This window comes from Lepisosteus platostomus, chromosome 20, assembly GCF_059453375.1.
Source record: "Lepisosteus platostomus isolate fLepPlt1 chromosome 20, fLepPlt1.hap1, whole genome shotgun sequence".
NCBI classification, from domain to species: Eukaryota; Metazoa; Chordata; class Actinopteri; order Semionotiformes; family Lepisosteidae; genus Lepisosteus; species Lepisosteus platostomus.
The window spans coordinates 3,811,089-3,836,684 of NC_142630.1; the positions used below are offsets into that span (position 1 = coordinate 3,811,089).

General features: G+C 37.5%; 1 protein-coding gene across 2 annotated transcripts in view; it reads left to right on the forward strand.

Annotated features, from left to right (window-relative positions):
• Positions 1-25,596, forward strand: part of LOC148644289 (monocarboxylate transporter 13) — a 57,754-nt gene that overhangs the window by 10,838 nt on the left and 21,320 nt on the right. The window contains exon 2 of one of the 2 annotated variants that reach the window (XM_088613529.1): positions 1,213-1,315. The exons of the other annotated variant lie outside the window; for it this stretch is intronic. The gene's annotated coding sequence lies outside the window, so the exon portion shown is untranslated. The remainder of the gene's footprint in view (positions 1-1,212; positions 1,316-25,596) is intronic. 2 annotated transcript variants of the gene reach the window in all.

A 25,596-nucleotide genomic window follows, 5' to 3' on the forward strand; every position in this document is an offset into this window, starting at 1 on the left:
ATCTCTAATGTTTAGCAGCTTTGAATAAAGACTATGAAGATCAGATAATTTGGTGGTCTTGAGATAATGAATAATATACGTATCTCACACAACACATTAATTCTTAGGGCAAGGGCCACTAATGCAATCTGTTGCTGGAAAGTTTATGACAGATTTAGTCTGGATCAAGTTTATCACACCAAAAGGTGTGAAGAGGACACTACCCAGAATAGTATGCTGTACTGTACATACTGTAGCTTAAGTGAACATTAACCAAAATTAAAATACAACAATCAGAATCATCCACTAATTTCACAATTTACAGCTCTGAGTGGCTTTTGTGCAAACTAGCTGTTTTTGTCTGGAACTGAACTTTGTATTTCTAATTTTTGAACGATCTTCAAAGTGGTTTTGGTTAAAGGTTGAAAATGAGGTTAAATACAGTAGATGAATTTGTACAAAGCAGAGAATTCGTCTCCATTTAGACTTCACAAGTAGGCATTCTTAGCAGCATTTCTATATTTCGGGACTCATTTGCATGTGATCAAAAACAGATTGCACTCGTTCTGTTCCTCCTGGAAAAAAAGTGACGTTTTAGCAGATACAAGACACTGACATTCTGCTGCCATCACATCACTCATGTTTGACTCAGGAAAAACACGGATTAAGTGTTCTGATGCTTGACTTTCATGTCAAGGTAGCTTTGTATTTTTTCATGTAGACTCTAATTAATACTACCATACAGTTTCCTAAGAAATTCCCTTTTACATATCAATTGTACATGTCTCTCTACCGCAACAGTTCATTTATCGTAGTTCTCATTTTTTTATCTTCTCATAGTTTTTTATTTATAAGCTGACGGAAGGAAAGGATTCCATGTCTTTTCTGTATTTTAGCCAATCATACATGAGACGAATTACATCTGTACATGTTTGAGAGAGAGACGTAAAATGCACTCAAAAAGTAGCAAGCATACAGTACATAAAGTGAGTTAATAGATGGCAGAGACAATCTGAAGCATTTGTAAAGAAAGATGTCTTTTATTATGACACGATTAAAGCTCCTATTACAAGATGGGTGCTTATCTAATTTAAACACCCAGTTAATTCAGATGTGTGAATGCTTTAGTCCGTGAAATGTATGATTCTGTTTTTATAACATTGTTTTACAGATTTCTTTTACAAAAAGGGGATATGGGTCTCCATTATGTTACATACTGTAATTCCTTTTCAGCTCTTACAGGACAGGAGGCCTAATTTTCTTTAACTCTGGCTATGGCAAGAGATTACACTTGCAACCTGACGAAATAAACAGCAAAACTCACACCAGAAACAAAGTTAGTAGAGCTGTCTTCCAAAATCTTCTTATGGAATTTGTTTGGTGAAAAATCTTTTTTTGCACTGAAAAACTATGATACAGTTTTCCTGGTTTCGTTTTTTAACTTACTTCATTTCAAATGGTAATATCTAAGTTAAACTAGCAGTATGTCACTTTCAGATTTTGCTGACACAGACCACAAAGCCCACTGAAACACGATATGTGTGGAGTTTTCTGACATAACTCCTTGAATTACCTTGAACTTGGCTGTTTTTCTCGGAGCAATTAGGCGTTAAGCCAAAACTAGACATTGGTGTAATATTTTTTTCCCATAAACCTTTGAAATGACAAAGTGAGAATCTGAATCTACTTCAAAAACTGGCAGCATACCAATATGAAAACATAGATGTGTTCCTGTCTTACATAAATTTAAGAGTTTATTCAAGAGGAACTATGTACTGTACTTGCTTATTAATGAGAAAACAGTGAGAGTCTCATGCTTTCATACACTGTTTGAAGGTATATTTCCACCAGCCTGCAATAAATTAACCTTAAACAACAAAATGCACATTGACTATAAAGGGTGAAACATACTGTAGACTAGATGAAGAACAGTGGATACAAAAGAATGTGTATGAACTGGACAAATGTTTTGCTACCAAAGGATCAATAGGACATTTCAGTTTACGGAGTTTGCTGGATAGAAGATGGCGCCTTGTTTAAAACATGCTTTTTCCAAGCTAATAGAATAGCACTCATTACTCTCTCTCTCTATTGCTCCTTCTTTCTGCCATCTAATGTTCCATGTAATGCTACTGAGACACCTTTCTGATAACCTGACACTGCTGTTCCTGGGCTGCCAGTGCATTCATTTGCACCGAATGTCTAGTCTTTCCAGTCCGGGCAGTGTTGTCTGTCATCGATTATCAGCTTGTGTTCCTGGTAGGCCTCTCTCCAGTGCCATCACACCACCTCTCAGCTGGATGGAAACAGCACAGCGACGGTGTCTCTCCTGGCTCAGGCAAGCGCAAGCTGTGCCATTGTTTGCTGCCTCCAGCGTATCATTTACAGTACCTGTGTTTTCAGTAATTCTCTAATTGTGTTTTCGTTCAGCTCAGCCTGACAGCTATCGTTTTCACTTGGGCTTGAGAAATTAAGGCAAAGTACCATCACCTCAGCATGGTAATATTAAAAGTTTGCGCTGGGCTGCTAAAACCATCATTCTTTCAAATGCCTGCATACAATACAGTATTTCCTGAAGGGCTTGGTTTTTAATGTGCCTTTCAAGCCTTTCTTAGATCATGTGAGAAATCAGTTTGGCAATTTTAGCTGGTCCCCTGTGCGTGTAACCTCACATTACATTGAACTATGTACAGTAAGTTATTGCATTTGCATAATTTTAATTTATTTACAATGCATCATATTTTGTTGATGCTAACTGTCAGCTGTCAATCATTTTTTGATAAAGATACTTGTCAAAAATAATAGATAAAATAGTCATAATATTCCACAACTCCATTACACGCTAATTACATTAGTCCAGTTTCTCAGTCAGTGTATAAATGAATAAAGCTAAATGGCTGAAACTGTACTGGTGATTTTTTAGAAGAGCATCTCTTGACCTTGTTGCACTTGTCCTCAGTCATAATCTAGCTGCATTCCAATCTACCTGAGTTACTACACATACACGGTTTATGGATGAGTAACATTTCTGTTCCATAGAAGTTTATGATAAAACAACACAGAAAGAAACAAATAAATTTTTAAAATAAATTTGTAGTAGGAGAAAACAGATACTGTAGGTGAACAGATCTATATTATAAATTACCATGAAGTCAGGCAGAATTCATGATCTGTTTTAGGAATATTCCTGTTCACAGCCAAAAAGCCTGTCTATGGGTATTTACAGAATTTAGAGCACTCCATTTGATATTTATTTTGCTAATGTTTTAGAGATTTACAAAGTAGAAAAAATAGCATCATCCACAAACTAGGAAAAGTCACTTTTTAAATCTCAGCACTTCTCATTTATTTGTCCCGTTAATATCCTACAAAGGGAAGAAGGAGTAATGATATCATGCAAGGTTAATATAGCTATAGAGGACATCGTTAGAAAAGACCTCTTTACTGGGATTGGTGAAAAAATAATTGTCATGAAAAACCAACAAAGAACACTAATAAGACGGTCCGTTTGAAAACCCTTACTTTGTCAGCCTAGTTTTGTATATTCAAATCCTGTATACTCATATCAATTACATTTGGCCTGCTTCAGTAGAGTCACTTTGAAAACAAATCTAAATGACAAGATTCCACAGCAGAAGTTGTAGATTAGATTTCAGGAGAATAATGCAGTGTTGTAACAGCTTTGGATAAACCTATTAAACAAGATATGAAACAAATATGTGGCTTTCTACGTATATTGTGTGTTAGGTTTAGATGAACCATAGTTATCTCTATTGATTATCATGTTTCAGAGGCTGTAGTACAGTACCTAGAGTTGCTGTGTTACTAGAGATATTAAAATAATCGGATAATAAATAATTGCTACAAACAACCCTGGACTAATAACAGGAGGTCCCATACATTGAGAGCTGTGGATTGATAGGACTTCAGCTTGGCTGATTAGTTTGTTTCTGAGAAAAAACCCAGATTAGGCAAATGTGTGATCAGATTGGGAGGCACAACATGCCAACTCTCCATGTGACTGGGGAGAGCTATAATCCATGTCCATTAGATCAACGTACCACCTCACCAGAAACAGGGTGAATGGCATTTATGTGTGTTTAGCAGATTTAACTCAATGTACAGTAAATGGGGATCCCTGGTTCTCTTATCTGGGGAGCAGTGCTTAGGGTGCTAGACTTGTAACTGGACCTTGACGCTTCTGTTGTGCAGTACTTGACCCGGATTCGCTCCAGGAAATTTCCCTGTTGTATAAACAAGTATAAGAGTAAATTATTAATAGAAGGCCAGTAATGATAATGGGATGTAATTAACAATGCTTCCACCCACAGTAGAGAAAATGCACTTTCCTAAAAATTATTGTGCCCTGCTAAAAATTCCCAGAACAATCAAAAGCTATTCAGACATTTCCTTTTCCAGTAGACAACTGAGTAATTGTGGCTAACTGCCAAGGGATATAATAGATATATTGAAGAATATTATGGATAAGCAGTTAACCAATTTCATCTACAGAGGCTTGCAAAAAATGTGAGATGATTTTTATGCTCTCATGTTTGCACACAGTACTAGCTGATGTGTTCAATTTTACCCAATTTAGGGGAGGAAAGGTGTCTTATTCAATGTACAGTAGTTAAAATGACCATTGTGTATCACCTTTATACAGTACATCTTATATACAGTAGGAAGAGTTGATATTCAGTAGATCAGGGGTGCTCAACCAGTCGATCGATCGCAAGAATGTTGGGTAAAAAATAAATGGGCGATTTGACTATTTACTTTTGCTTGATAGCCTAAAAAATCATTCAGATCCGTTCATGTAATGTCGCACATTTTACCGCCCTTGTGTGACATACAAAATAAAATTTCATCGACATGATCAGAAGTGTCAACACGTTCAAAAAAATTACAAGTGTTCTCAAGTACGCCTCTCAGTGCCAATGCTTACATTAAGGTAGGATATTCTTTTTTCTAAAATGGGGAACATTACTTGTTCACTGTAGCCTGAGTCACTTGCTTTTATTTGCTGTTATTTTAGTGATGGATATCGTTATTGTACTGATGGGCCCACAGTCTGCTTTCCCTATATCAGAGCTTCAAATTCACACTGGTAGATCTCGCTGGACTGGCAAATGAAAAAGTAGATCTCACATTAAAAAGGTTGGGCACCCCTGCAGTAGATAAACTCCATTACACACGCATAATACACAGACTTAACTTTTGCTAAATCAGTTGCTGAGAAGAAAATCTAAAGTGCTGTAAAGGACATAATACTGCACAAAGATGAGCCTGTCAGCAAAGCTGTACTCTCCTTTTGGAGCCTAATGACTGAATGGTACGTACTGTATTAAGAGGGTACTCAAAATATCAGGCACTCAACAGCACATCAAAACTGAAAATACCTTGATGGGATTGCCCATGTCTGACACTGCTCTCTGTTTTTACAAGGTTACTGTGAGGTTTCCGAGGGACTGGAAGAAAGGGGATCCTTAGTCACCCGAGCTAATCTCTCTTAAATATTAATGGATAACCTGAATTCTAAATGTGGAGTGAATGCTGCATCTTGAGTGGTGTATGGGTTAAGTATTAATAAGTCTTGCCTCAATATCAGCATAAATTCTTTCAGGCATGGTGCATAGTGGATCTTTTATTTTGATGATGCAAAATATGATCAAGATCTGTCTGATTGAGGTATGCACTCAAGGTACTCTGTGTGCATATGTTATATAAAACTGTTTGGACTTCCAATGTAGTGCATTTTGATCAAATTCAGGACAACATCTACTGATCAAGCTGAAAAGTGCATCTGTACAAATTCTCAAATAGGCAACAGAATACAAATAGTCTATATTGTGCATTCAGTTTAAATAAGCATATGCATTAGTACCTACCCTCTGCCTCAAGCAGTGTTACTCAGTAAATTACTTTAAAAATAATAATTGTAATAATATTTTTTTTTCACCAATCTAACTTTGTTTAACTATAATATTTTTTAGTTTTATTGAATAATCATACATCCTAGCAAATGGTAAATAGGTTTTTCACATCCTGTATGTTAAATGAATTACCTATACTGCGCCTCATCCATAAGGTTTAGTAAATGTACAAGATGTACGGGTTGAGGAGTGTATCCTCTTAGATGTGTGTAACACAAGTTCATTTGAATTCACAAATGTGAGAGAACACTTCAGTTTTAATGTAGAATGGAAATCATTAGAATATCATTAATACAGATACGTGCATCTGCTGTCAGTTATGCATGTATTGTAACTTGAGTACTGGTGCCCTATTAATATGAACTTATACTACATATTACTAATATTACATATTAGTAAAGGTTTTAGGTTTAAGTAACTTCATATTAGCAAAAAGCAAAATGCTTTTAGTGTGCAGAAGCTTATATTTCTCTCTGCTTTGTCTCTTTGACCTTGTCGTTGTGTTATTGAGGCTTTCCTTTTGAGCTGAGCCTAGCACCTTCTCTCCTAGCATATTATATATCATGTCTCTTATTTCCTTTGCTCCTTAAAAAGTTCCTCAGATTGTAAAAAGACTGGATAATCCCAATACGGGTTATCCTGCACTGCCATTTACCAGAATTATGTATGTTTCATGCATGCCTCAAAACAGTAAGGGTTACTGAATGTAGGAATCATGGTCAGTAACTTTTCATTCTCAAAGCTCTACAGAAATATTATGTCCACTGTCTGAGTGGTTATATTTAATTTAATTTTTGCAGACTATAATAATGCCTTACATAGGCCCCACTGATTTTGTGGCAGTGAGAAAAAAAGCAAGCCAAACCGAATGAAGACACACTGCTTTCAGTAGCTTCAGACGGACCTTATGATATTGTGTGATTTGTTGAGAAAGCAGTTTGGTGCTGATCTGTCATTGATTTGCTTCAAAAGGGGAATAGCAGTCTGCCCATGAATGGAGCTTCTTCCAGCTACTAGGAATAATGAGCCCAAGTGCAGGGAGATGATGGACAGGAGATGCAGATGCTGAGTGATGCATGCTGAGAAAGGAGAACCTACGGCCTACTTGTTCAAGTTTGAAGCCTTGTCTCTGAGTCTTAAACTTTAGTTTGTTGAACTGTATTACATAATTGATGAGGTACTGTTAAATGCAAATAAAGTGGCAGCACAGGAATAATAAAGACAAGCTAGGGAGTAAAAAACATACCCGCAAAAGGAGAAAGCAGTGCTCCAATACTGTAGTGATTTTTACATATACTGTAAGCAGAAGATTGGTGCTCTGATGTTTTGGAGCACATCGCCTTTGGCGCTCTCCAGCAGGAGTTGATTAACAATATGCAATCCCAAACTGGCAGGTTTAAAAGGCATTCATTGACAGAAAAAAAGAAAAAATACGAGGAGCTACACAAGCACTAGGTTTTCATTTCAGTCCTCTCCCAGTGACCTCAGATCACTGACACTTGGAAGTTTCACAAGTGCTTAGAAAAGCCCAGATGTTAAATCATAGATAAATTAGAGGATTAAGGGTTCATCCCTTAAATTTAGAAGCTTAGAAGGGAGATTATACGCTCTGTAGTACATTTTACTAAATACATGAACAAGCCTTGTGACAGGAACAAATCCAAATGTTCACCTTCGTTACCCTATTAATGTGACTTGATTTCTTCGTATACTGATTTTTTCTGCACTCAAAAAAATTTAAAAGCTCTGCAGGCAAATAATAATTACCGTAAATGGTCAAACAAAAGCAGCATTAAAAATATATAAAAAGCATGTTGCCTCATTATTTACATGAATTTGGCCTTATTTTCATTTACTGTACTAGGCTGACCAAGAGCTGGCCCTCAGGTACTTCACATTTAGATAAAAGACTTTGATTATCACTTGTGATGTGAGGTCATCTTGCACGTTCAAGTTCAAGTTCAATGCTTTGTTGTCATAGAGAAAGCGGTTTGTTGATCTTACTGAATTAAAAGACATCCAATACAGATATACAACATAAAGCCACTAACAGACAGCACCCACCCACACTTGTCACACACCATTCAAGACACACACCTGCAATTAAATAAAAAAAACAGTGAGAAAATAACATTGAGCCATGCAAAAAACTTCACGGCTTTCTGGGAATGGAAATGTGCAGTAAATAATAATGGTAAAATAACATAATGAGAAGAGGTGACAACACCGTTACAGGAAGTTAATCTAGATGAATATTTTGCTACTGGCAACTTGGCTGGTACTTGAAGTCATTTACATGACAGGGTGCAAAGTTACTGGTGATTTACTCACCACTTTCTCTTTAAAACTTTTTGTTAGTTTAGTTCTTTCTAAATTTGGGACTTGTGACACACAGAAAAGCTGAGCCGCCATTTCATCTTTTAACCTTTTCTTCTGAGGCAGTCCAGAGTCGACCTACTGTAAAACATAAATGTAAAAGTAAATCCATTTATTCAATAACTAAACTAGTGGTCGTCTCTCCTGACATCTGACTGTCCGTTGTAATTAGTGATCACACTTAACCTGCAGTAGGTGTAAGCAGCACGTACATTAAACGCAATGATTTCTTTCACTAGATGTCAAATGTTAGTAAAGCAAAGCATAGCTGTGTTAAAAGAGGATAATGACAGAACAATGTTAAACCTTTGAGGAGTCTACTTAAAGAACTACAATGTAAGGATTTATTAGTTTCACAAAATCCCTTCATAGCTCATTATTTGATTAAGAAATATGCATTGTGTGTGAAGCCAGGGACCGTTTCCCAACAGATTTTTCTCAGTTTAAATTTTCTTTCCTTTGAAAGGACCTTTTTAGGTGACTCTTTTTTTTCTGTTTTATAAGGGGATTTTCAATAAGTCAGATGTGCAGAGGCAGACATCAGCAATGAGGACAATGCACACTGTGGCGCAGTCATTTGACCCATGAAGGTTATTATGATAATAGAGCCAAAAAATCTATTTTAAAGTGACAGGACAGTTCTGACACAGTCTACAGAAGGCTGTCAACAGCGGCTTTGAAAGCCTGCGGACTGTGGGTAGAGAGGGTTGAGGTCATAGGCTCATCACGAGTTAGAAAACCAGAAGGTGATTCATCCTTGACAACATGGTGAAACCCTTACAACCTGTTCCGAATTTACACAGAGGTATTCCAGCCATCCATTCTCTAACCACTTTATCCAATTCAGTGTCACAGGGGAGCCGGGGCCTATCCTGGAAAAGCATGGACGCAAGGCTGGGTACATCCTGGGCAGGCCGCAGGGCAGACACACACACAGACACAAACATGCACGCACAATCTCGCACCAGGGACAGTTTTCCCAGGAGCCAGTTAATCTACCAGTATATCTTGGAATTGGGAAAGAAAACAGGAGCCCCCAGCACGAACCCATGCCAACATGCGGAGAACATACAGTACAGTACAGCCCCCACGCGGAGAGCACCCCAGGTCTAGAAGTGAACACAGGGCCCCGGTGCTGTGAGGCAGGCACGGTGAGGCTGTGACATCCAAAACAGAGGTGTTTTAACTCATAGATGTTATTGTGCTGCTACAACTGTTTTAACTGAAGATTACTTTAATTCCCGCTAGTATGTTGGTAATTTAATTCCTGCTAGGAACATAAAAGAGATTTTTACCACCATCATGTAAACTTACAAAGCATAATTTGTCCTGCATAATAAATGGCCTCACAGGTGCTCAGGGGACTGTGGAAAGGGTATATTATATACAGCAAATGGTTATTTAATTCAATTATGACATCACCTGCTGGACCTTGAGTGAGGTACTAAACCCAGTGGCGTGTACTGCCTGTGTTGAGCCAGTGTCCATCCAGGGGAAGGAGTCAAATGCTTTTTAGTCCACCTAACATTCCACAAACCAGGTTGAGCTCTGGCCCATAGAAAAATGAGAAGAGAAGTCTAATTGCAGAGTTCTGCTGAATGATACACCAAATAAGAAAGGGGTGCAATAAATTATTTTAAATAATGTAGGGAATACAGTGTCTCATATATTTGCTGCTTACACAATTCAGTTGACCCATTTTTATAACCTTCATTTGCAACCTTATGATTTCTAGATGTTGTATTAAAATCTGTTTTTGTAAAGCTCCAAGTTGCTTTGGCCTCATACAGTGCTAAAGAAATTGAAATTCTTGCTGTGAAATAAATGAACACAAAGGGAGACATGATATACTGCAAAATTAGTCCTTCAGAGTAATGCCTGCCTTCCTTCCTTCACAGGATGACAACGTAAGTGCAATTATTATTATTGCTACCTTTATTTAAATGAATTATAACTTCGTGCTAGAAGAATGACTCATTCGCCATTCATTTTCTTCTGAAAGTTGAACTATCTGTGAGCCAGGACAGATTTTACTGATACACACCCAAAACAAATCGCACTCGCTACGTCCTTTCAACCTTCCATTGTTCAGCTGCCTGTCACTTCTTCATTATCTGATCTGAGACCCTTGCAATTAGTCAGTGTGGGATTAGTGACCTGCACAAAGCAGAAAAAAATCAACACGGGAGAAAATGCCTGGCTGCCCTGTGTGACCTTCACTAACTGAAAGAAACAGGAGCAGGAAGCAAGGAAAACCACATTTTCCATTTTAGACTTCATGTAACGCAGCACTCTGGACTCCCGCAGATGGAATTACAGGTGTGTGTTTATGTGGGGGAAAAAGGCACAACATGCCCATGGGCTCTGAAAAGATCAAATTCAACCAATATGGATGAGATTAGAGGACACGCCACGCTTTTGGTTGAGATATGAGAAATGCACACATGCTCGTTCTACCAAACCGAGCTCTGCTTCATTGTCATTCAGCATGGACTATCACCATTATCTTCAAACGCTGCGAAATGAAAGCCGGGAGGTGATTTGGTGATTGGCTGCATCTCACTTAGTATTTGTTGAGGAGCAGCGACTGTAGGAGCAAGTTATTAACCTTTCAAATACCTCCCACCTAGAAGTCATAACATTAAAGATTCCACTCTTTAAATAAGAAAAGATTTCATCATATTGTGATTTACCTGACATTACAATGAATAATAATATTCTGTGAGAGGACATAAGTGGCTCCTAATCAAAAGTGTTAATGGCATATACATCCTGCAGACTTCACAGATTAATTAACAATACAAAGCTTATTTTTGTTATTAGCTTTCTACGACACCTGAAAGCCTAATATCTTGCAATCTATACACCCCGATTTATTTCACCATCCTATGTTGATCAGACCTGAGAAACACTGGATCAGTTTTATACAGTACTTCTACAAACAGGCAGTTTTTTTTTTAATTTACATACAGTAGTGCATCACATCATGACGTCTTGTTTTAGCAGCAGTTTACAGTGAATAACAGGAGATATTGAAATCAGAGTGTAATATATCTTAGCCTTTAACAAAAAATTAACTTTTCTTGAGGTTTATTAAGGGCTAAAAAATTTACAGGAATGGAACATTAAGGATCTCCCAGAGAAATATAACACATTTTTTTTCCTTCAATTTGCTATTTTCTCTTTAATCTTTCCTGGTTAAAGGAATTTCACAAGATGAAGCAGTTTTATCTGAAGATGCATCATTATTTGTTAAGTGTGGTGCATACATATATTATTAATTTCCTTGAATGAAACATAAATGATATTACTATATATTACTGCCATAAATAAAAAGAGATTTTGGTATTCTCCTGTAGATGATTCCACAATGATCTGTAAAGGTCCACCTCCCTCTAGTTTCTGATACAGGAAGAAAGTTATTTGGAACACTGACTTTGGCAGGCAAGTTTGCTGTGGGTGATAAACATTGCATTGTCTGTTTGCCTCAGGTTTTTACTTTAGCAATCCAATGGGTTCTCGTTATTTTTGCACGTGTAGATTATCTTTCTTATTTAGCAATCCTGTACAAAATCAGAATCATGAATATAAAACTCTGGTTGGAAAAAAGTGTGACTTGAAGAATGTCTCACTGCCTCTTTAAAAGGTTTTACATTCGTACTTTAGAGTAATTACGGTATGCAATTAAGAGTTTGTAGATGTACAGTTTTTCAAATTATTTTCAAGCAATACACATCTTTAACCTTTTTATTAACTGACATTAATAGCATGAATAAACAAGACACATTTTTCTTATAAATCATATTTTACTACTACATTCTCAAAATTAAATAATTTAATAAAGAACTAAGGAGTCCTTCTTCAGTCAGGATACACAGTCCAGTTGCTGTAATAAAGTTCAGTGACATTTCATGGTTCTCTCTCAACCTGGAGTCTCAAGATATAAAACCTTCATGTTGCCTGGCCTGCAATTATCTGTCCCAGGATTCCAGCAGAGTTAAAGCAATGGATTATTTTCCAACACATTTCGAACACACTAAGACTACCTGCTGAGTCTTTAAAGCCTTATTTTCTGGGATATAGCTGGGATATAGAAGGAAATAGAAACTAGAAAGGATTAAGGCTAAAAGAAATCCAGGCATTGGCCTAATGCTCACATTGTCAAACTCTGCTTTTTTTTAACTTAACAGAGATGGCTAAATGTTAAACGCACAGTTACAGTATATACTGTAGCAAAAGACTAAAGACTGATGTCCTACTAATACTGGATGCATTCACATGCCATGAATGAGATGTGTTTCACATCATCTTTCAATGAACAGAAAAAAAGTTCAACCAACGCAGATTTCAGAGGATTTTCTCCTATATCCCTAAACAATATATCCCTCAGTATACTGTATCACTAAGTGACTGTGCAGCAGTTCAATATATTGTCTGATTTGTTATACCCAGCTTTATCAAAGAAATAAGCAGGAAAAAGATCAGCTTTCACCCAGACTGATAAAAGCATACTTTATATAATTTTAATCATAATGGCTTGTACTGGGAGGGTGGCACCATTCCCCAGTGGTAAGCTGCCTCACAGTGCGGGGCCCAGGGTTCAGTTCCTGGGGTGCTGTCTGTGTGGAGTTTGCATGTTCACTCTGTGTTCGTGTGGGGTTTCTTCCTGGTGCTCCTGGTTTCCCCCCACAGTCCAAAGACATACTGGTAGGTTATCTGTCTTCTGGGAAAACTGGCCCTGGTGTGAGTGTGTGCGAGAGCGTCGGTCTGTCTGCCCTACAGCGGACTGTCATCCCATCCAGGGTGTCCACTGCCTTGTTCCCATTGCCTGCTGGGAGAGGCTGCGGTCCACCCAACCTTATATCGGATAACGAAGTTATAAAATAGATGGATGGATAGATGGAAGGACTCATAATGGTTACAAAGTGGCCTACAGTATATAAATCTTCAAACGGCATCATATTTCAAGAGAAATCTTGCCCTTGAATGAGAAGGCATGTAGCCATAGGATGAGTATAAACTATATAGTTTTTTCCATGTTACAATTCTGACCCAAGACTTCAGAGTCTGCATGTACTGTAGGAGGTCTACATTTGTAACTGTATTTTATAAATATGCAGAGGTTATGAGCTTCTCAGGTTAGCCTTTCAAATGAGTCCATTATCCCCAACCCAGGGAAGATCTTGTCCATTTTTGTGCATTAAATCCACTACACTTATTTTCACTGCACTTATTATGTTACAAGAGGGATCAAATGATAATTTGAAAAATCTGCTAAAGGATTCTTTTTCACAGTCTATGATTGATTTATATTCCGTTCCACTTTTCTAGGAAATGATACTATATGCTTTCATTTTCTGTATAATAAATGAAGAGATTAGTGTTCAGATCTTTTGGGATTAAATAGATTTAAAATTCAGAGCAGTATGGGAGCCTGAAATGCTGTATCCACAGATCACTAGTGGACTTATAAGGAATGCTTGTAATAAAACAGCTGAAAGACAACCATGTGTATTTTACTGTAGAATACAGTAAAATACACATGCATGAGGCTGCAGTCATTATACTTAGGTTTGAAGCTCAATGACAGGGATCCAATGCAATTGTTTCATGAAGATTCTTAAGGATCCTAACAAGGTTCTGGAGCCAGTTCCTGGAGTAAAAAGTCCTGAATCAGCAGATCTCAGATTGAGACCTGTACTTCCAGTACAGAATTCTGAACATAAAGTATTTAGCACAGTATTCCTGTGCAATTTAACACTTGCTTCCACAGCTCTTACCTTCAGTTACTACACTACTGCAGCACTACCATTCATTACTAGAACCACAGATGTGTGCAATGAAAGCAAGTTGAATGAATGGAGAACAGAGAGAGAAACCACTACATCCAAGTGCCAAACTGCGTAGCATGGCATCATTTTAATGTTATCATGGTGGTGGTTGTCATCTCCCCCCAGTTGAGCTACTGTAGCCCAGGATAGATAGGGAGGAACTGGCCCAATCATGCTGACAACAAGTCCACATTTATGTAAGATAAAAACTAATTACTATTTGTCATGCAGGAAGTGTCACTCCGCCTCACATATTGTGCTCTGGCTGAGAGACAAAGTTGGGAAAATGTAAGCCTTCCTGTTTTGTTTTGTTTTTTTAATCCAAGAACATACTGGAGAGTTATCTAACCACAAACACAGAAAACACACACGAGCCACATGCATATTTCTTTCTCTGTGAGACACAGTATAAACAGCCCTGCCACCTTTTTAATGCTGTGTTCTGCACTGGGAGGATTTGTTTTAGGATTTAAGAGAGGAGTAATACTGTAGATGTGGGGATTGCACTGCTATTAGATGTCCACAGTCCATGTGTTTCCTAGAATTTCTAACTCGGACTCTTTGACTCAATACCAGTTTACATACGTCTCAAACTGAATGGACTGGAAGACCCAGGCACTGTGTAAATCATTTCTGCCGTTTTGTGAACCAGTCTTTAGTAATTTTATTTTTTCACAGTTTAAATTTTTTTTTTAAAGCACAAGACAAAACAACATTTAAACACACTGCCCCCATAATTCCATCCTGCCTCTATCAATTTTTTCTTCCATGGGAACAGAAGGTCAAAACTACTATTGGGACCAAATAGTTTCATAGTTAGGAGTTAATCTATTATCTTGGATGCAGCCAGGGTGTCAGCTTTGACAACATGCCTTGGCAGCTTATTCAATACATACAGTACACATTCTTTTGCATAAGGGCCTCATGCTCATGGTTTTAAATTTACTTCCACATAGTCTGCACTTGTGTCCTGCGGTTCGTGTTTCCCCGTTTTGTGTTTCATTTTGAGTTTCCTGCTAAAGGGCTTCTAAAGTAAAATCAGGCAACTATACCATCCAATAAAGACACACATTCTTCAGCAGCAATGCTCTAAGCTCTCCTCATCCCATTTCCAACACTACAGAGCAATACAGAACTCCATAAAATAATGTCAGGACACACAAAGATCAGACGGTGCCTCCGACACAATGTCAACATCTTTTGTGCTGAAGTTGGATCGACCAACCACATGTGTTCCTAATGCCTCAAGAGACTGGAGCTATCAAGGTATAACTAATAATACTTTTAGGAAAAAGCTTTGTTCAGAATTGTAAAGAAAGAAAAAGAAACTTGTTTCCAAAACTTACAGTAGGCACATCAGGATACTCCCAGCACGTGCAAACATCCACCTATATCACCTCATGGACAGAGTGTTCAAAAGGATCTGACACTCCGTGAGTGATGACAAAGCTCATATGACAGCATTAAGAACAAAATAATGAAAACAAACAAGAGAAGGACATGTGTCTTCACACGGTGGGTTTTATTTGGTGATTAGGATTTTTGTGCGGCCAGTCTTACTAGAGTTCTCATGCTTTTAAAGTAATTAATGATGGTCTCTTGTACGTAAGTCGTGATAATACAATCAATTTCAAATAGAGCATTGTGGTCTTTTAATTCTCAAGTCCTGGTCAGGTACGATGAGTTATTTTCACATCAGATTTAATTCTTACCATTGTAAATAGATGCCTCCCCATTGCAACAGTGAATTACAGTATAAGCGATCTATTTCCTGGGCTGTATCTTTAGATGAGCTGAATGTTAAAAAAGGGCCAAAATATCTGTCACTATTAATTCCACTTTTTGTTCTGGAAGGAAAACAAAAAGAATTTCAGAACAAAAAAAGATTACTTCAGTGAAGTGACAGTGAAAGAGATCAAGATTAGAATGACCATGATGAATCTGAAGCTCAGGCCTGCAGCTGTTTATTTTTGAGACTGATGTCACAGTTTGACTTTTCATTTCAGATCGTTCTGGTATATTCTCTAATAAAAATTTAAACCCCCTTTCCCTTAAATCCATCAAGATTAAACATTTTCCTCAAGAATTTATGACCTATGTCCATTATTTTATTTTTCTCAATTGTTTTGCTTTGTACATTCATAAACATAAATAGGTGGGACATTATTAAACAGGTTAGCACGATATGCTACAATTATGTGTATTTTAAATTGTGTTTACTATTCTTCTTACTCTTGTCTAGACACTTCTGTAACAAAATGAGCCTTTATTTCAAACACTGGAAATCAACTTGTCTAGTGGAACTCTTGTCTAGCGAATCACATACAGTAAGTAACATCACAGCTAGAATACTACTCATTGTGGGTTTGTGAGGATAATATCAACATCATTAATAATAAAAGAAAATTAAGAGGATAAAAAATGATCAAATTAATTTAGTAGCCAGGGCTTCCTTCTACATAGAGATGTATTTTCTAGCCGCACTGCACTAAATTACACTTAACATAATAGTGAATGTTAGGAATGAAGTCAACTGTGTGGTTAATTAACAGATGAAAAAAGATGCTGAAACTGATACAACATTACAGCATCAAGTGGTATCACTTTCAATCAACGTTTCACTCCACTGCACATTATCCCTGATTGATTAGATATATTGATGACCAAGATGCAGACCTATTTCTAATTTACCATCTCAGGTTTTAGAACGCGTGGTTGCACATCAATTACAGGCTCACGTGATAGCTGATGATCTGTTTGAACCATTCCAATACGTTTTTCACTCTGTTCACAGAGCTGAGACTGCTCTTGTCAGGGTTGTGAATGATTTGGTTGTAGCGTCTGACTTGGGGGCTATAGGTATTCTTATCCTCCTTGATCTTAGGGTGATTTGTGATACAGTAAAATCATTTGATGTTTCTAAAATGCTTGCAAACCTTCTTGTCTATCAGTGGAACTGTTTTTAACAGGTTCCGCTCATATCTGACTGGCAGGCAGAATTTTGTTTCCCTTTGTGCTCATAAATCCCCCACGATCTTAGTCAATCAGGGTGTGCCTCAGGGTTCTGTTTTGGGCCCTTTGCTTTGAATTACTTATATGTTTCCTCTCAGTCAGATAATATGCAAACATGCTCTTCAGTTTCATTGTTATGCAGATAGTCAGAATTTATCTAACACCTGTTCCCCCACTGATCTCTCACCTACATCACTTACTGTATCTCTTATCTGTTTGACATCCAGCTCTGGTTGACATCAAATTCCTAGATAGTGACATAAATTTTACTGGTGGGCAGCAAATGTCAGCTGCAAAAACTGAAGATCTTCACAGTAATGTTGGATGGCTTCTCCATTCAGATATCAGCCTTAGATAGGAATCTGCGAGTCACAATTGAGTCTTTTGAGACCCAGGAGAACATTTTTACCTTTTTTTCACCTTAGCCCTTTCATTTCTGCAACCCTCTGCTGCATGGGCTACCTAATACTCTTTTCATGAAGCTGCAATCTGTCCAAAACTCTGCAGCAAGACTAAAGAAATGTAAAAATGTATAGACAAAAGTTAGAAAGTCACATATTCAATATAAGATCTTGTTACTGACTTTTAAGGCTCTAAATAATCTGGCTCCATTATACATCTCTGAGTTCCTTTCCCCTCGTAGGCTCCGTTCGGCTGAGGTTGGTCTTTTGCTCACCGTGCGAGGGACTATGTCTTTGACTTTTGGTGACTGTGTATTTTCTGTCACTGCCTCATAGTTATGGAATGCCCTTCCTCCCGACTCTTTTAAAGACAAATTCTTTTCAAATCTAAACTTAAAACTCACCAATTTACTAGGGTAAATGTCTGATTGCCTTGTAGTTTACCCTGTACATTCTTGCTGCATTATAATTACTGTATGTTATATCTTTTTCTTTTTATAATATCATGTATAATAATATAATTGTGAATTATAATATTATTCTAATAATAATCAGACCATGTCACAGATGTAAGCAATTAAAATTGATATTACTCAGTTGTTAAAAGTATGCCATTGTAATACAATACACTTCTCACTTTGCATTTTATGAGGTGCCCAATATACATTCGAGAGGAGAACTCCACCGATACAAGCTTTCAGGGTAAATCTATCAGAAACGTCTTTCATAGGACATAATTGAAGCTACACAGCTTCAGGCTCAGTATTGGCTCCGGTGAGAATTTATGAAATTTAAGACAATTCAGGGCAAATGTCACACAGTAGGGAGAACCTGGAACAGCTCAGAAGCAGAATTGTATACAAAGTGTAGTTGAAGCCACTGCAACACTCCATTTCCCCTAATGAGATTTTAAATGATTTTGTGAAGAGCATACCACAGCTGACATGACTCTTCAGCTGCTGAAGAAAGTTTTCCTTTATTGCATACTGCCACAGTTTTGAACACGAGTGCTTGACAAGCTGGATTCTTTAAAAAAGTATTTTCGCAGATTCACATTTTGTAGGCTTCTTCTGCATAACAGAGATACCCTGATACCATTTTGACCTGGAATTGGAAGTAACCAGTGTCTTATTTTATCCATTAAAATATGTGTGCTGAGACTTACAAGAGGTTATCTGTCACAAAAGAAATATTCATTTAAAATAAACTGCACCAAGAGCACATTAAACAGTCTGATTACCTAATGCAATTCTAATTTAGTTTTTAGGTGAAAAGGGAAACCTTTCTTGTAGATATGTAGACAATGAAAACCCATTTGTGAAATGCAGAGCCAAAATGGATTGCTTTGTCCCTCTTTTAGACTGGATTTTTTTTACTCCGCCTTGGAGGAGAAACACCTTTTTTCTACTTGCATTGTGAAACACTTCTGGTGGAAACTTAACCCTTCTTTTGCCTTACAAAGGTTTTTCTTTCTTCACGGATGGGACACTTTGAGATGCGACCAATCACATTCAATTACACAAGTCTAAAAACGGAATGAACTTGAGTTCCGGTTTTCTCAAACTGTCTTGATTCGTTATTTCATTTCTTTTCATACTCTTCATACTCTTGTAATATGTCAGAGAACCAAATAAATACGGGGCTGGGAATGTTTTCAATAAGGGCAACATAAGAAGGAGATGATGAGATTCCACTTAAAATGATAACAATAAGTTCATCATCATCTTGTGATATTTAATATCCTGTCACACAGGACCTAAAACCTTTAATCACATAAAACCCAAGCATGTCCTTGCATGAGGCTTTCTGAGAGCCGCATCAAGTAGAATAAGTAACATGGTAATAAATATGTATTTTATTATTAATTTACATATTTAAATATTTATCATAGTTGTGAATCCATTTGGCTTGAAGGACTACCATCTAGGCTAGCTGGACAGGAAAATTCCTCCATTCCCATTTAATACCCTGGAGACAGTAGGAAAGACTGCAGGAAGGCTGGGGAAAATGAGAATGCCGGAAGTTTTATTGATTGGCAGATAAACTGAGCTGCATTGCATTTACAAACTTCTACATTTCAATTTTTTTTTTAGTTTTTTTTAACTTCCATTTGCTTTCCTTCTGGCAAACATTAGAGGTACTCTTATTAAAATGCACTTCATTAAAAATAAATACATACCAAAAAGATTTAGGAAAGCCTCTAACTGTAAAACACTGTGTAACTAAAATATTATTTTGCTTTTAGCTACGCCTGAAATGTGAATGAAACATTGTGGAAGTAAGTTTGGCATTCAAATACAAAAAAGGGAAAATTTAAATGTCTTTCAGACCTGCAAGACTTCTTGAACCTTTTTAATCTGTCCTCTGCAATGGAAAAAAGTAACAAAACAAAATCAACCAGCTATTTCAGAAGCATTTTGGCCGACATTGTACTTAAGGACCCTGAACAGTGCATTTTTTGTCATCTCTTTGGTAACTAGCACAAAGAAGTGCATCAGAGTTCACAAGTATTTAAATTAAATTCTAAATCTCTTTCAAACCACAGATTTCGCAGGCAGATGCAGATTTAATTCTGCAACATCTGTAAAAATGGAACCAGGAATTCTTTGTTGCTACGTTAATTACTCCAAAAAATATTTCTTAAACAGCTGAAAATGCTGGTCAAGGGGTTGTTTTGTTCCAGAGAACTGCTGTTTCATTGAAAATCAGCCTGCAGTGTCCCGAGGTCCTGTCACTTGCCAACGGTAACTGGGATTCATCCAGCAGCGACACACAATTAGGTCAGCAGCACTGGGAATATGGTTGAGATTAGTCACCAAGACTTTCTGGGTGTCTGTGGATTTGTGGTGACTTCGATGAGTGGACAAGCTGATGCAGCTACCTACTCGATATTATTATATATATTCATTAGAAGAGCCTGTCTGCATGTCCCAGCTTGTGCCTTTGAGTGTGTTGGTCTTCACTGTGAGCCAAAACATCAAACCAATTGGCAATACAAAAGGAGGGGATAATAAATCAAATCTTAGCATGTATAAAAGATGGTATTTTTCCACATTATCATCTTTACTTGATATGGATAAACTAGACTGATTTTACAAAAAAAACTTCCACCTTTTTGTGTGATGAAGCTCTCAATCTCATTATGTTTGACGGACATACGTATAATAATAAATTTGGAATAACCCAAAGTGATTCCTATTGACAAGAACAATATTTCCAGCAAAATTGCAAAATACACAAGACATTCTTCACAAGTATGGCCTTGAAGGTGTCCTTGTCTTATTTCACAGCAGAATATTTAATTTAATTTATTCTCTATTAAGTCTGGCTATGAAGGAATAAAAGGGATTTAATAAGAGACCTAGTCTCTGAGACTACCATACACAATTAAAAACAATCTGTAAAAATCTGTTAAATTTTTGAGCCGTATATTGTGAAAATTGAATAGGAAAAATTCTATTGAAAGGAAATTTCCACAGCTGTTAGAAAGTAACAAAGTGCTGAGTCAGCCCTCAGCTCATCACATGAGTTCAATGACCCAGCACTCTGAATCAAAAACTCATTGAATTGGTTTATTTAGAGGACATTTCCCTGTCAGTATTTCACACCGATAAAAGGTGCCTTGGCTTTGTCTCTGTAAAATTCAGAAATTGACAAAGAGTTGACTTTTAAGAATTCATTTGTCATTTACAGTCCTATACTGAAAGAATATTATGGAAATGTAAAATCTGCTTTGCATTAACAGCAGCAAGCTATTCTGAATTGGGGAAAGACTATTTTTGTAGCTTATCCGAGACCAGAATGGAAGTGCTAATATGTTCAATACAGTAAAAAAAAACAGGATTCGATCTTCCCCCAAAATCCCACAGTTCTTGCTTTTCCACTGGGCTAAAAGTCAGTATTGTTTGAATAATGTCCTCATTCTGGTAGAAGAGTATCAAGAGGAAGAGGTGACCCATAAGGAGTTAAACTATCATCTAAGCCTTTAAATAAACTTTGGTAGAGTTTAATTCCTTTCTAATGGAAATTTAGAAATCCTATTAAGTTGCATTAGGCATCCAAGAAGCACAGAATGAATGACTTTACCTTCACATTGAGATTTCAAAGTAGTGCCGAGGTCTGAATGACCAAACGAGACACAAAATGCATACCTGCAGCCTGCTCAGTAAGTGCAGAAATGAGGGATTGTCTGCACATTTAAAAGCCACATGAAACAGGAGGTTAAAGCAACTTAATGTACCAGACCAGACTTTAACCAGACGTGCTCACTTTTGCCTCAGATCACAAATGAAATTACTTGAACAAGTTGCATCAGTATCTAACATACTGTAGGAAGTCAATCTGTAATCTGTCAAGGTTAGGATATGAGCTGGGGTTTTGTGCAGTGAATTGTGGAAAACCAGAGCCGGAGGTAGTCTTGGAGAATAGTTGGATACTTATGCCAAGTGTGCATCAGCAGGGACCATCTGAGTAGTGTAGTCAAGCATGTTGTTTTTCTCTTCATTGCTCATATCTCGATGAGTTCCTAAATTTCTAAATTAGATGTCATTCCACTGGAAGTTTTTAAAATGTTGTCACTATATAAACAATGGAATAAAAAAAGACACTTCTGGGACCAACAGGGACTCTTTTATTTATTTCTGGAACCCTTGTACTCAGTGTATGAAATCAAATGTTAAGTCACTTCTATGATGTCAGATAACAGCAAACTATACACCCAATGGATATTAGCCTCTCAAGACCCTTTGATGAGCAGGGATGAGTGACAGATTTCAGGTGTTCTGGTTTTATTCAGTTAGAACATAATCTATCCAGACTTCCCACATATCAGGTCGGGACTGAGGAAGTGCAGTAAGTAGGGTGTAACAGTGTTAAGCACATGTTGGAATGACTGCTGCATGATATACAACTTGAGATTGCGGCACCATCTCTCTATTACTCTTTCCTGTACACTGCAAAATATCCGTCAAACTCCACTGCACTGAAAGCCTGTGGCAGTACCACAGCTATGTACATTTAGGATGCTGAAATATGTTATTGAATGCCCCTCAGGGATTTAGAGATTCATTTGGCTGTATCCAGTGCCTGCATTACAACACTCTTTTAGGCTTTGCCTGGATCCTTGTCTCTTATACCATCATCACTCTTTGGGTTAAGGACAGGTTCCATTCCTCACTGCCCTACAGTGAAGCCAGGGAACTACCACGTAAGTTTAGTCAGTTTTGGGCTTTTCTTTCCCAGCAGCACCATGCTAAGCCTGAAAGACTGCTTTACTACAATAAAGACTTCTGTAATTCTGGTTTTGGCTGTGGAACCTTCTTCAGCTGAAGCCTAGTGTTTATAAACGCACCCATAATAATATCATGCTCAGTTAATTTCAGCACTGTCTGGGCCTGACATGAACAAAGTTTGCTTTGTACAAAGTATTTTTAGACATACATTGAACCAAAAGTTTTTTTCCTGATGCCCAATAATGGGAAATGAGTGATCCTTGTGTGCTGTACCGTAAATTCACACTTTCAACTAGAATGCAGTGAAATGACCTCCAACAAATTTTACCAGTCTTACACCTTATGCAGTAACGTATTTCACAATGCACCCCACTAAGGAACCATCTGTGTAACTGTTTCTAAACACCTGGGACTATTGAGATTATGTCATGTCAATTGTCTTCAAAATAAAGCAAGGTGAGCTAACTGGTGATGAGATAACAACTGGAACCGAACCTCAGTGAAAGGATGTTACAGTGTTTTTGTAAGGGGGAGCGTCTGACTAGTAATTGCATGAGATGCAAGATAAAGGTTTCAATTAAGATGCTAATTTTGCTCATGTAAGAGGATGAGAAGAGCATAAGAAGGGTTAAAATTGAGAGAATGCCATTTGGCCCATCTTGCTCCATTGGTTACCAGTACAGTAGCTTAATGATCCAAGACTTCAATCAAACCATTTCTCAAAGGGCCCCAGGAAGTCAGATTCAACAATGTGGCAAAAGGCTTGACTCCCGACTACAGAAAGATGTGTCTCCAGCCTCCTGTCCTGAATGCTCCTAGGACCGATATGCACTTGTGTCATCATTTATATGAGGTAAACACAAGCTCTTGGTAAGCTAAAGATGCAATATTAGTAATCAAGACAAAATGTAGACGCTGTTTTATAACATTAAATAAAGTGGATAAGGAAAAAAGAATACTTTTATGCTGGAAATTGGGAGATTTGATTTTGAGCTAAGCAAGGAGCATGAAACTCTGTCCTTTGGTCTTAGGTGAAGGTCAGGTTGATTGCGAGGGTCTGAAGTTCTGCGGCTTTTCTTGCATATGCATCAGCATAAACATTGAGAATATGAATGCAGCACTGTCAGCAACACCAGCAAAATATCCACTCTCAGCTAAAAAAGCCTTGCGCTTATTAGTGCTCCTGCTGGCGGAAACTGGGAAATTCAAAATTATTTTGCATTGATTTGTAAACATGACATTCAAAAAATCTGATTAATTGTGATGGGGTTCAGTGGTTTTGAAACAAAAAAATAAAGGACTAAAGAATTATTCTAGTAACTAAATGAAGTTCCTTTCAAATTAATGCATAGTGTATGCTTATCACAGATTAAATTACGCTAATAAAGGAATGCTATAATGATATGATTTGCTCCTGTGCACTCTCTCACAACAAGATTTCAGAAGAGCAACATAATATATGCAGTTAAACTGACTTATTTATTTTGGGAACTGTACACAATCCACAATCATACATACAATTTTGGAAAAGTTTTTCCAAAAGGCAAAAAGCTCCATTCGGATTCGACTGCAGCATCCCTCCTGCAGCTGCCCCTGGGTCCCCTCAGTCTGACTGGGGTTCGAGCCCTCGTCCTGCGGCTGCCCATGAAATATTCCCAGCTTTCACAAAGCAATCAGTCCTTGGATGTTGTTGTCTGTATTGACTTCAATTCAGACTGTTATTTAACTAGGCTGTTAGTATTTGTTATATCATGCAGAAGTGCTTGAATATGCTTATCATCAAAATTATGCTTAATGAGCATTTTTGTGCTGTTAGAAGATTCTTATAATTGTGCTGTTTTGTACGGAATATGAATGCATAATCTGTGTGCCTTCATATACCCTGCGGATATATGAATCTTTAGTGCGTGGTTTAATTGTTAAGTACTCTCGCGACCTAGTACTGGTGGTGGATAGAAAGTGGATCAATGGAATTTTACTATTATCTTAAAAGAAATATTGATAACATTTATTTTTTAAATACTGTGGAGAACACAATATTTTATAGGAACGAGTAAAGGTTAATTCCGCACTTAAAAAAGAAGAATATAACTTTCAGGGGTAAAAAGAACACAGCATACTGTAGCAATCGCTAGGTCCCAGATCTCCAAGGGTTTGTGTTATAACATATAGAATATGACAATTCCAGACTAGTGTATTACACTGAGAGTAACAGTAAGTGATTGAATACTAATGCTTCAAAGTAGGCACTGCAAAGGGTTAACTGACAGCTGCAACCCTGCAATCTTTTGAATCTCATTGTGACAGACAGATCAGCCTCTGGATTAAGGTTCATTTCTAAGACACAAAAGCTTGAAAATCAGTCAAGACAAGTGTTTAATAGCAGGCAGGGTTAACTCCTTCTCATTTAATCTGCCAGGGGGGCCATAATAATGTTGCTTCCTGGACAACCTGCCACAGATAATTGTTATGTGCTCATGTGTGCAATTGACTAACAGAATGGCAGTGTGTGCCACTGGCTTCTGTGCATCATTTTAATCGATTATTTGATTGATTTAAGACAACTCTTCTCATTTTAAGCAGGACAAAACAATTAGGCTTATCTTTGCTTTTATAGTTGCTTTTATGTCTTACTGGTGTGAGAAAGCTGTTCTTGTTCACATAATGACTTGCTAGTTTGTTCTCTCCTGCCACAGCACTATGGGGTTCTATGTCCTCATCCTGGAATTTACCGATTGTCCCCTGAGCTAGTTAACTGCTGATGTGAGGTTGGAGGTTAAAGTAATGATAAGGTTGAATATGCAGTCCCTGTCATAATCCAAAGTACCTCAAC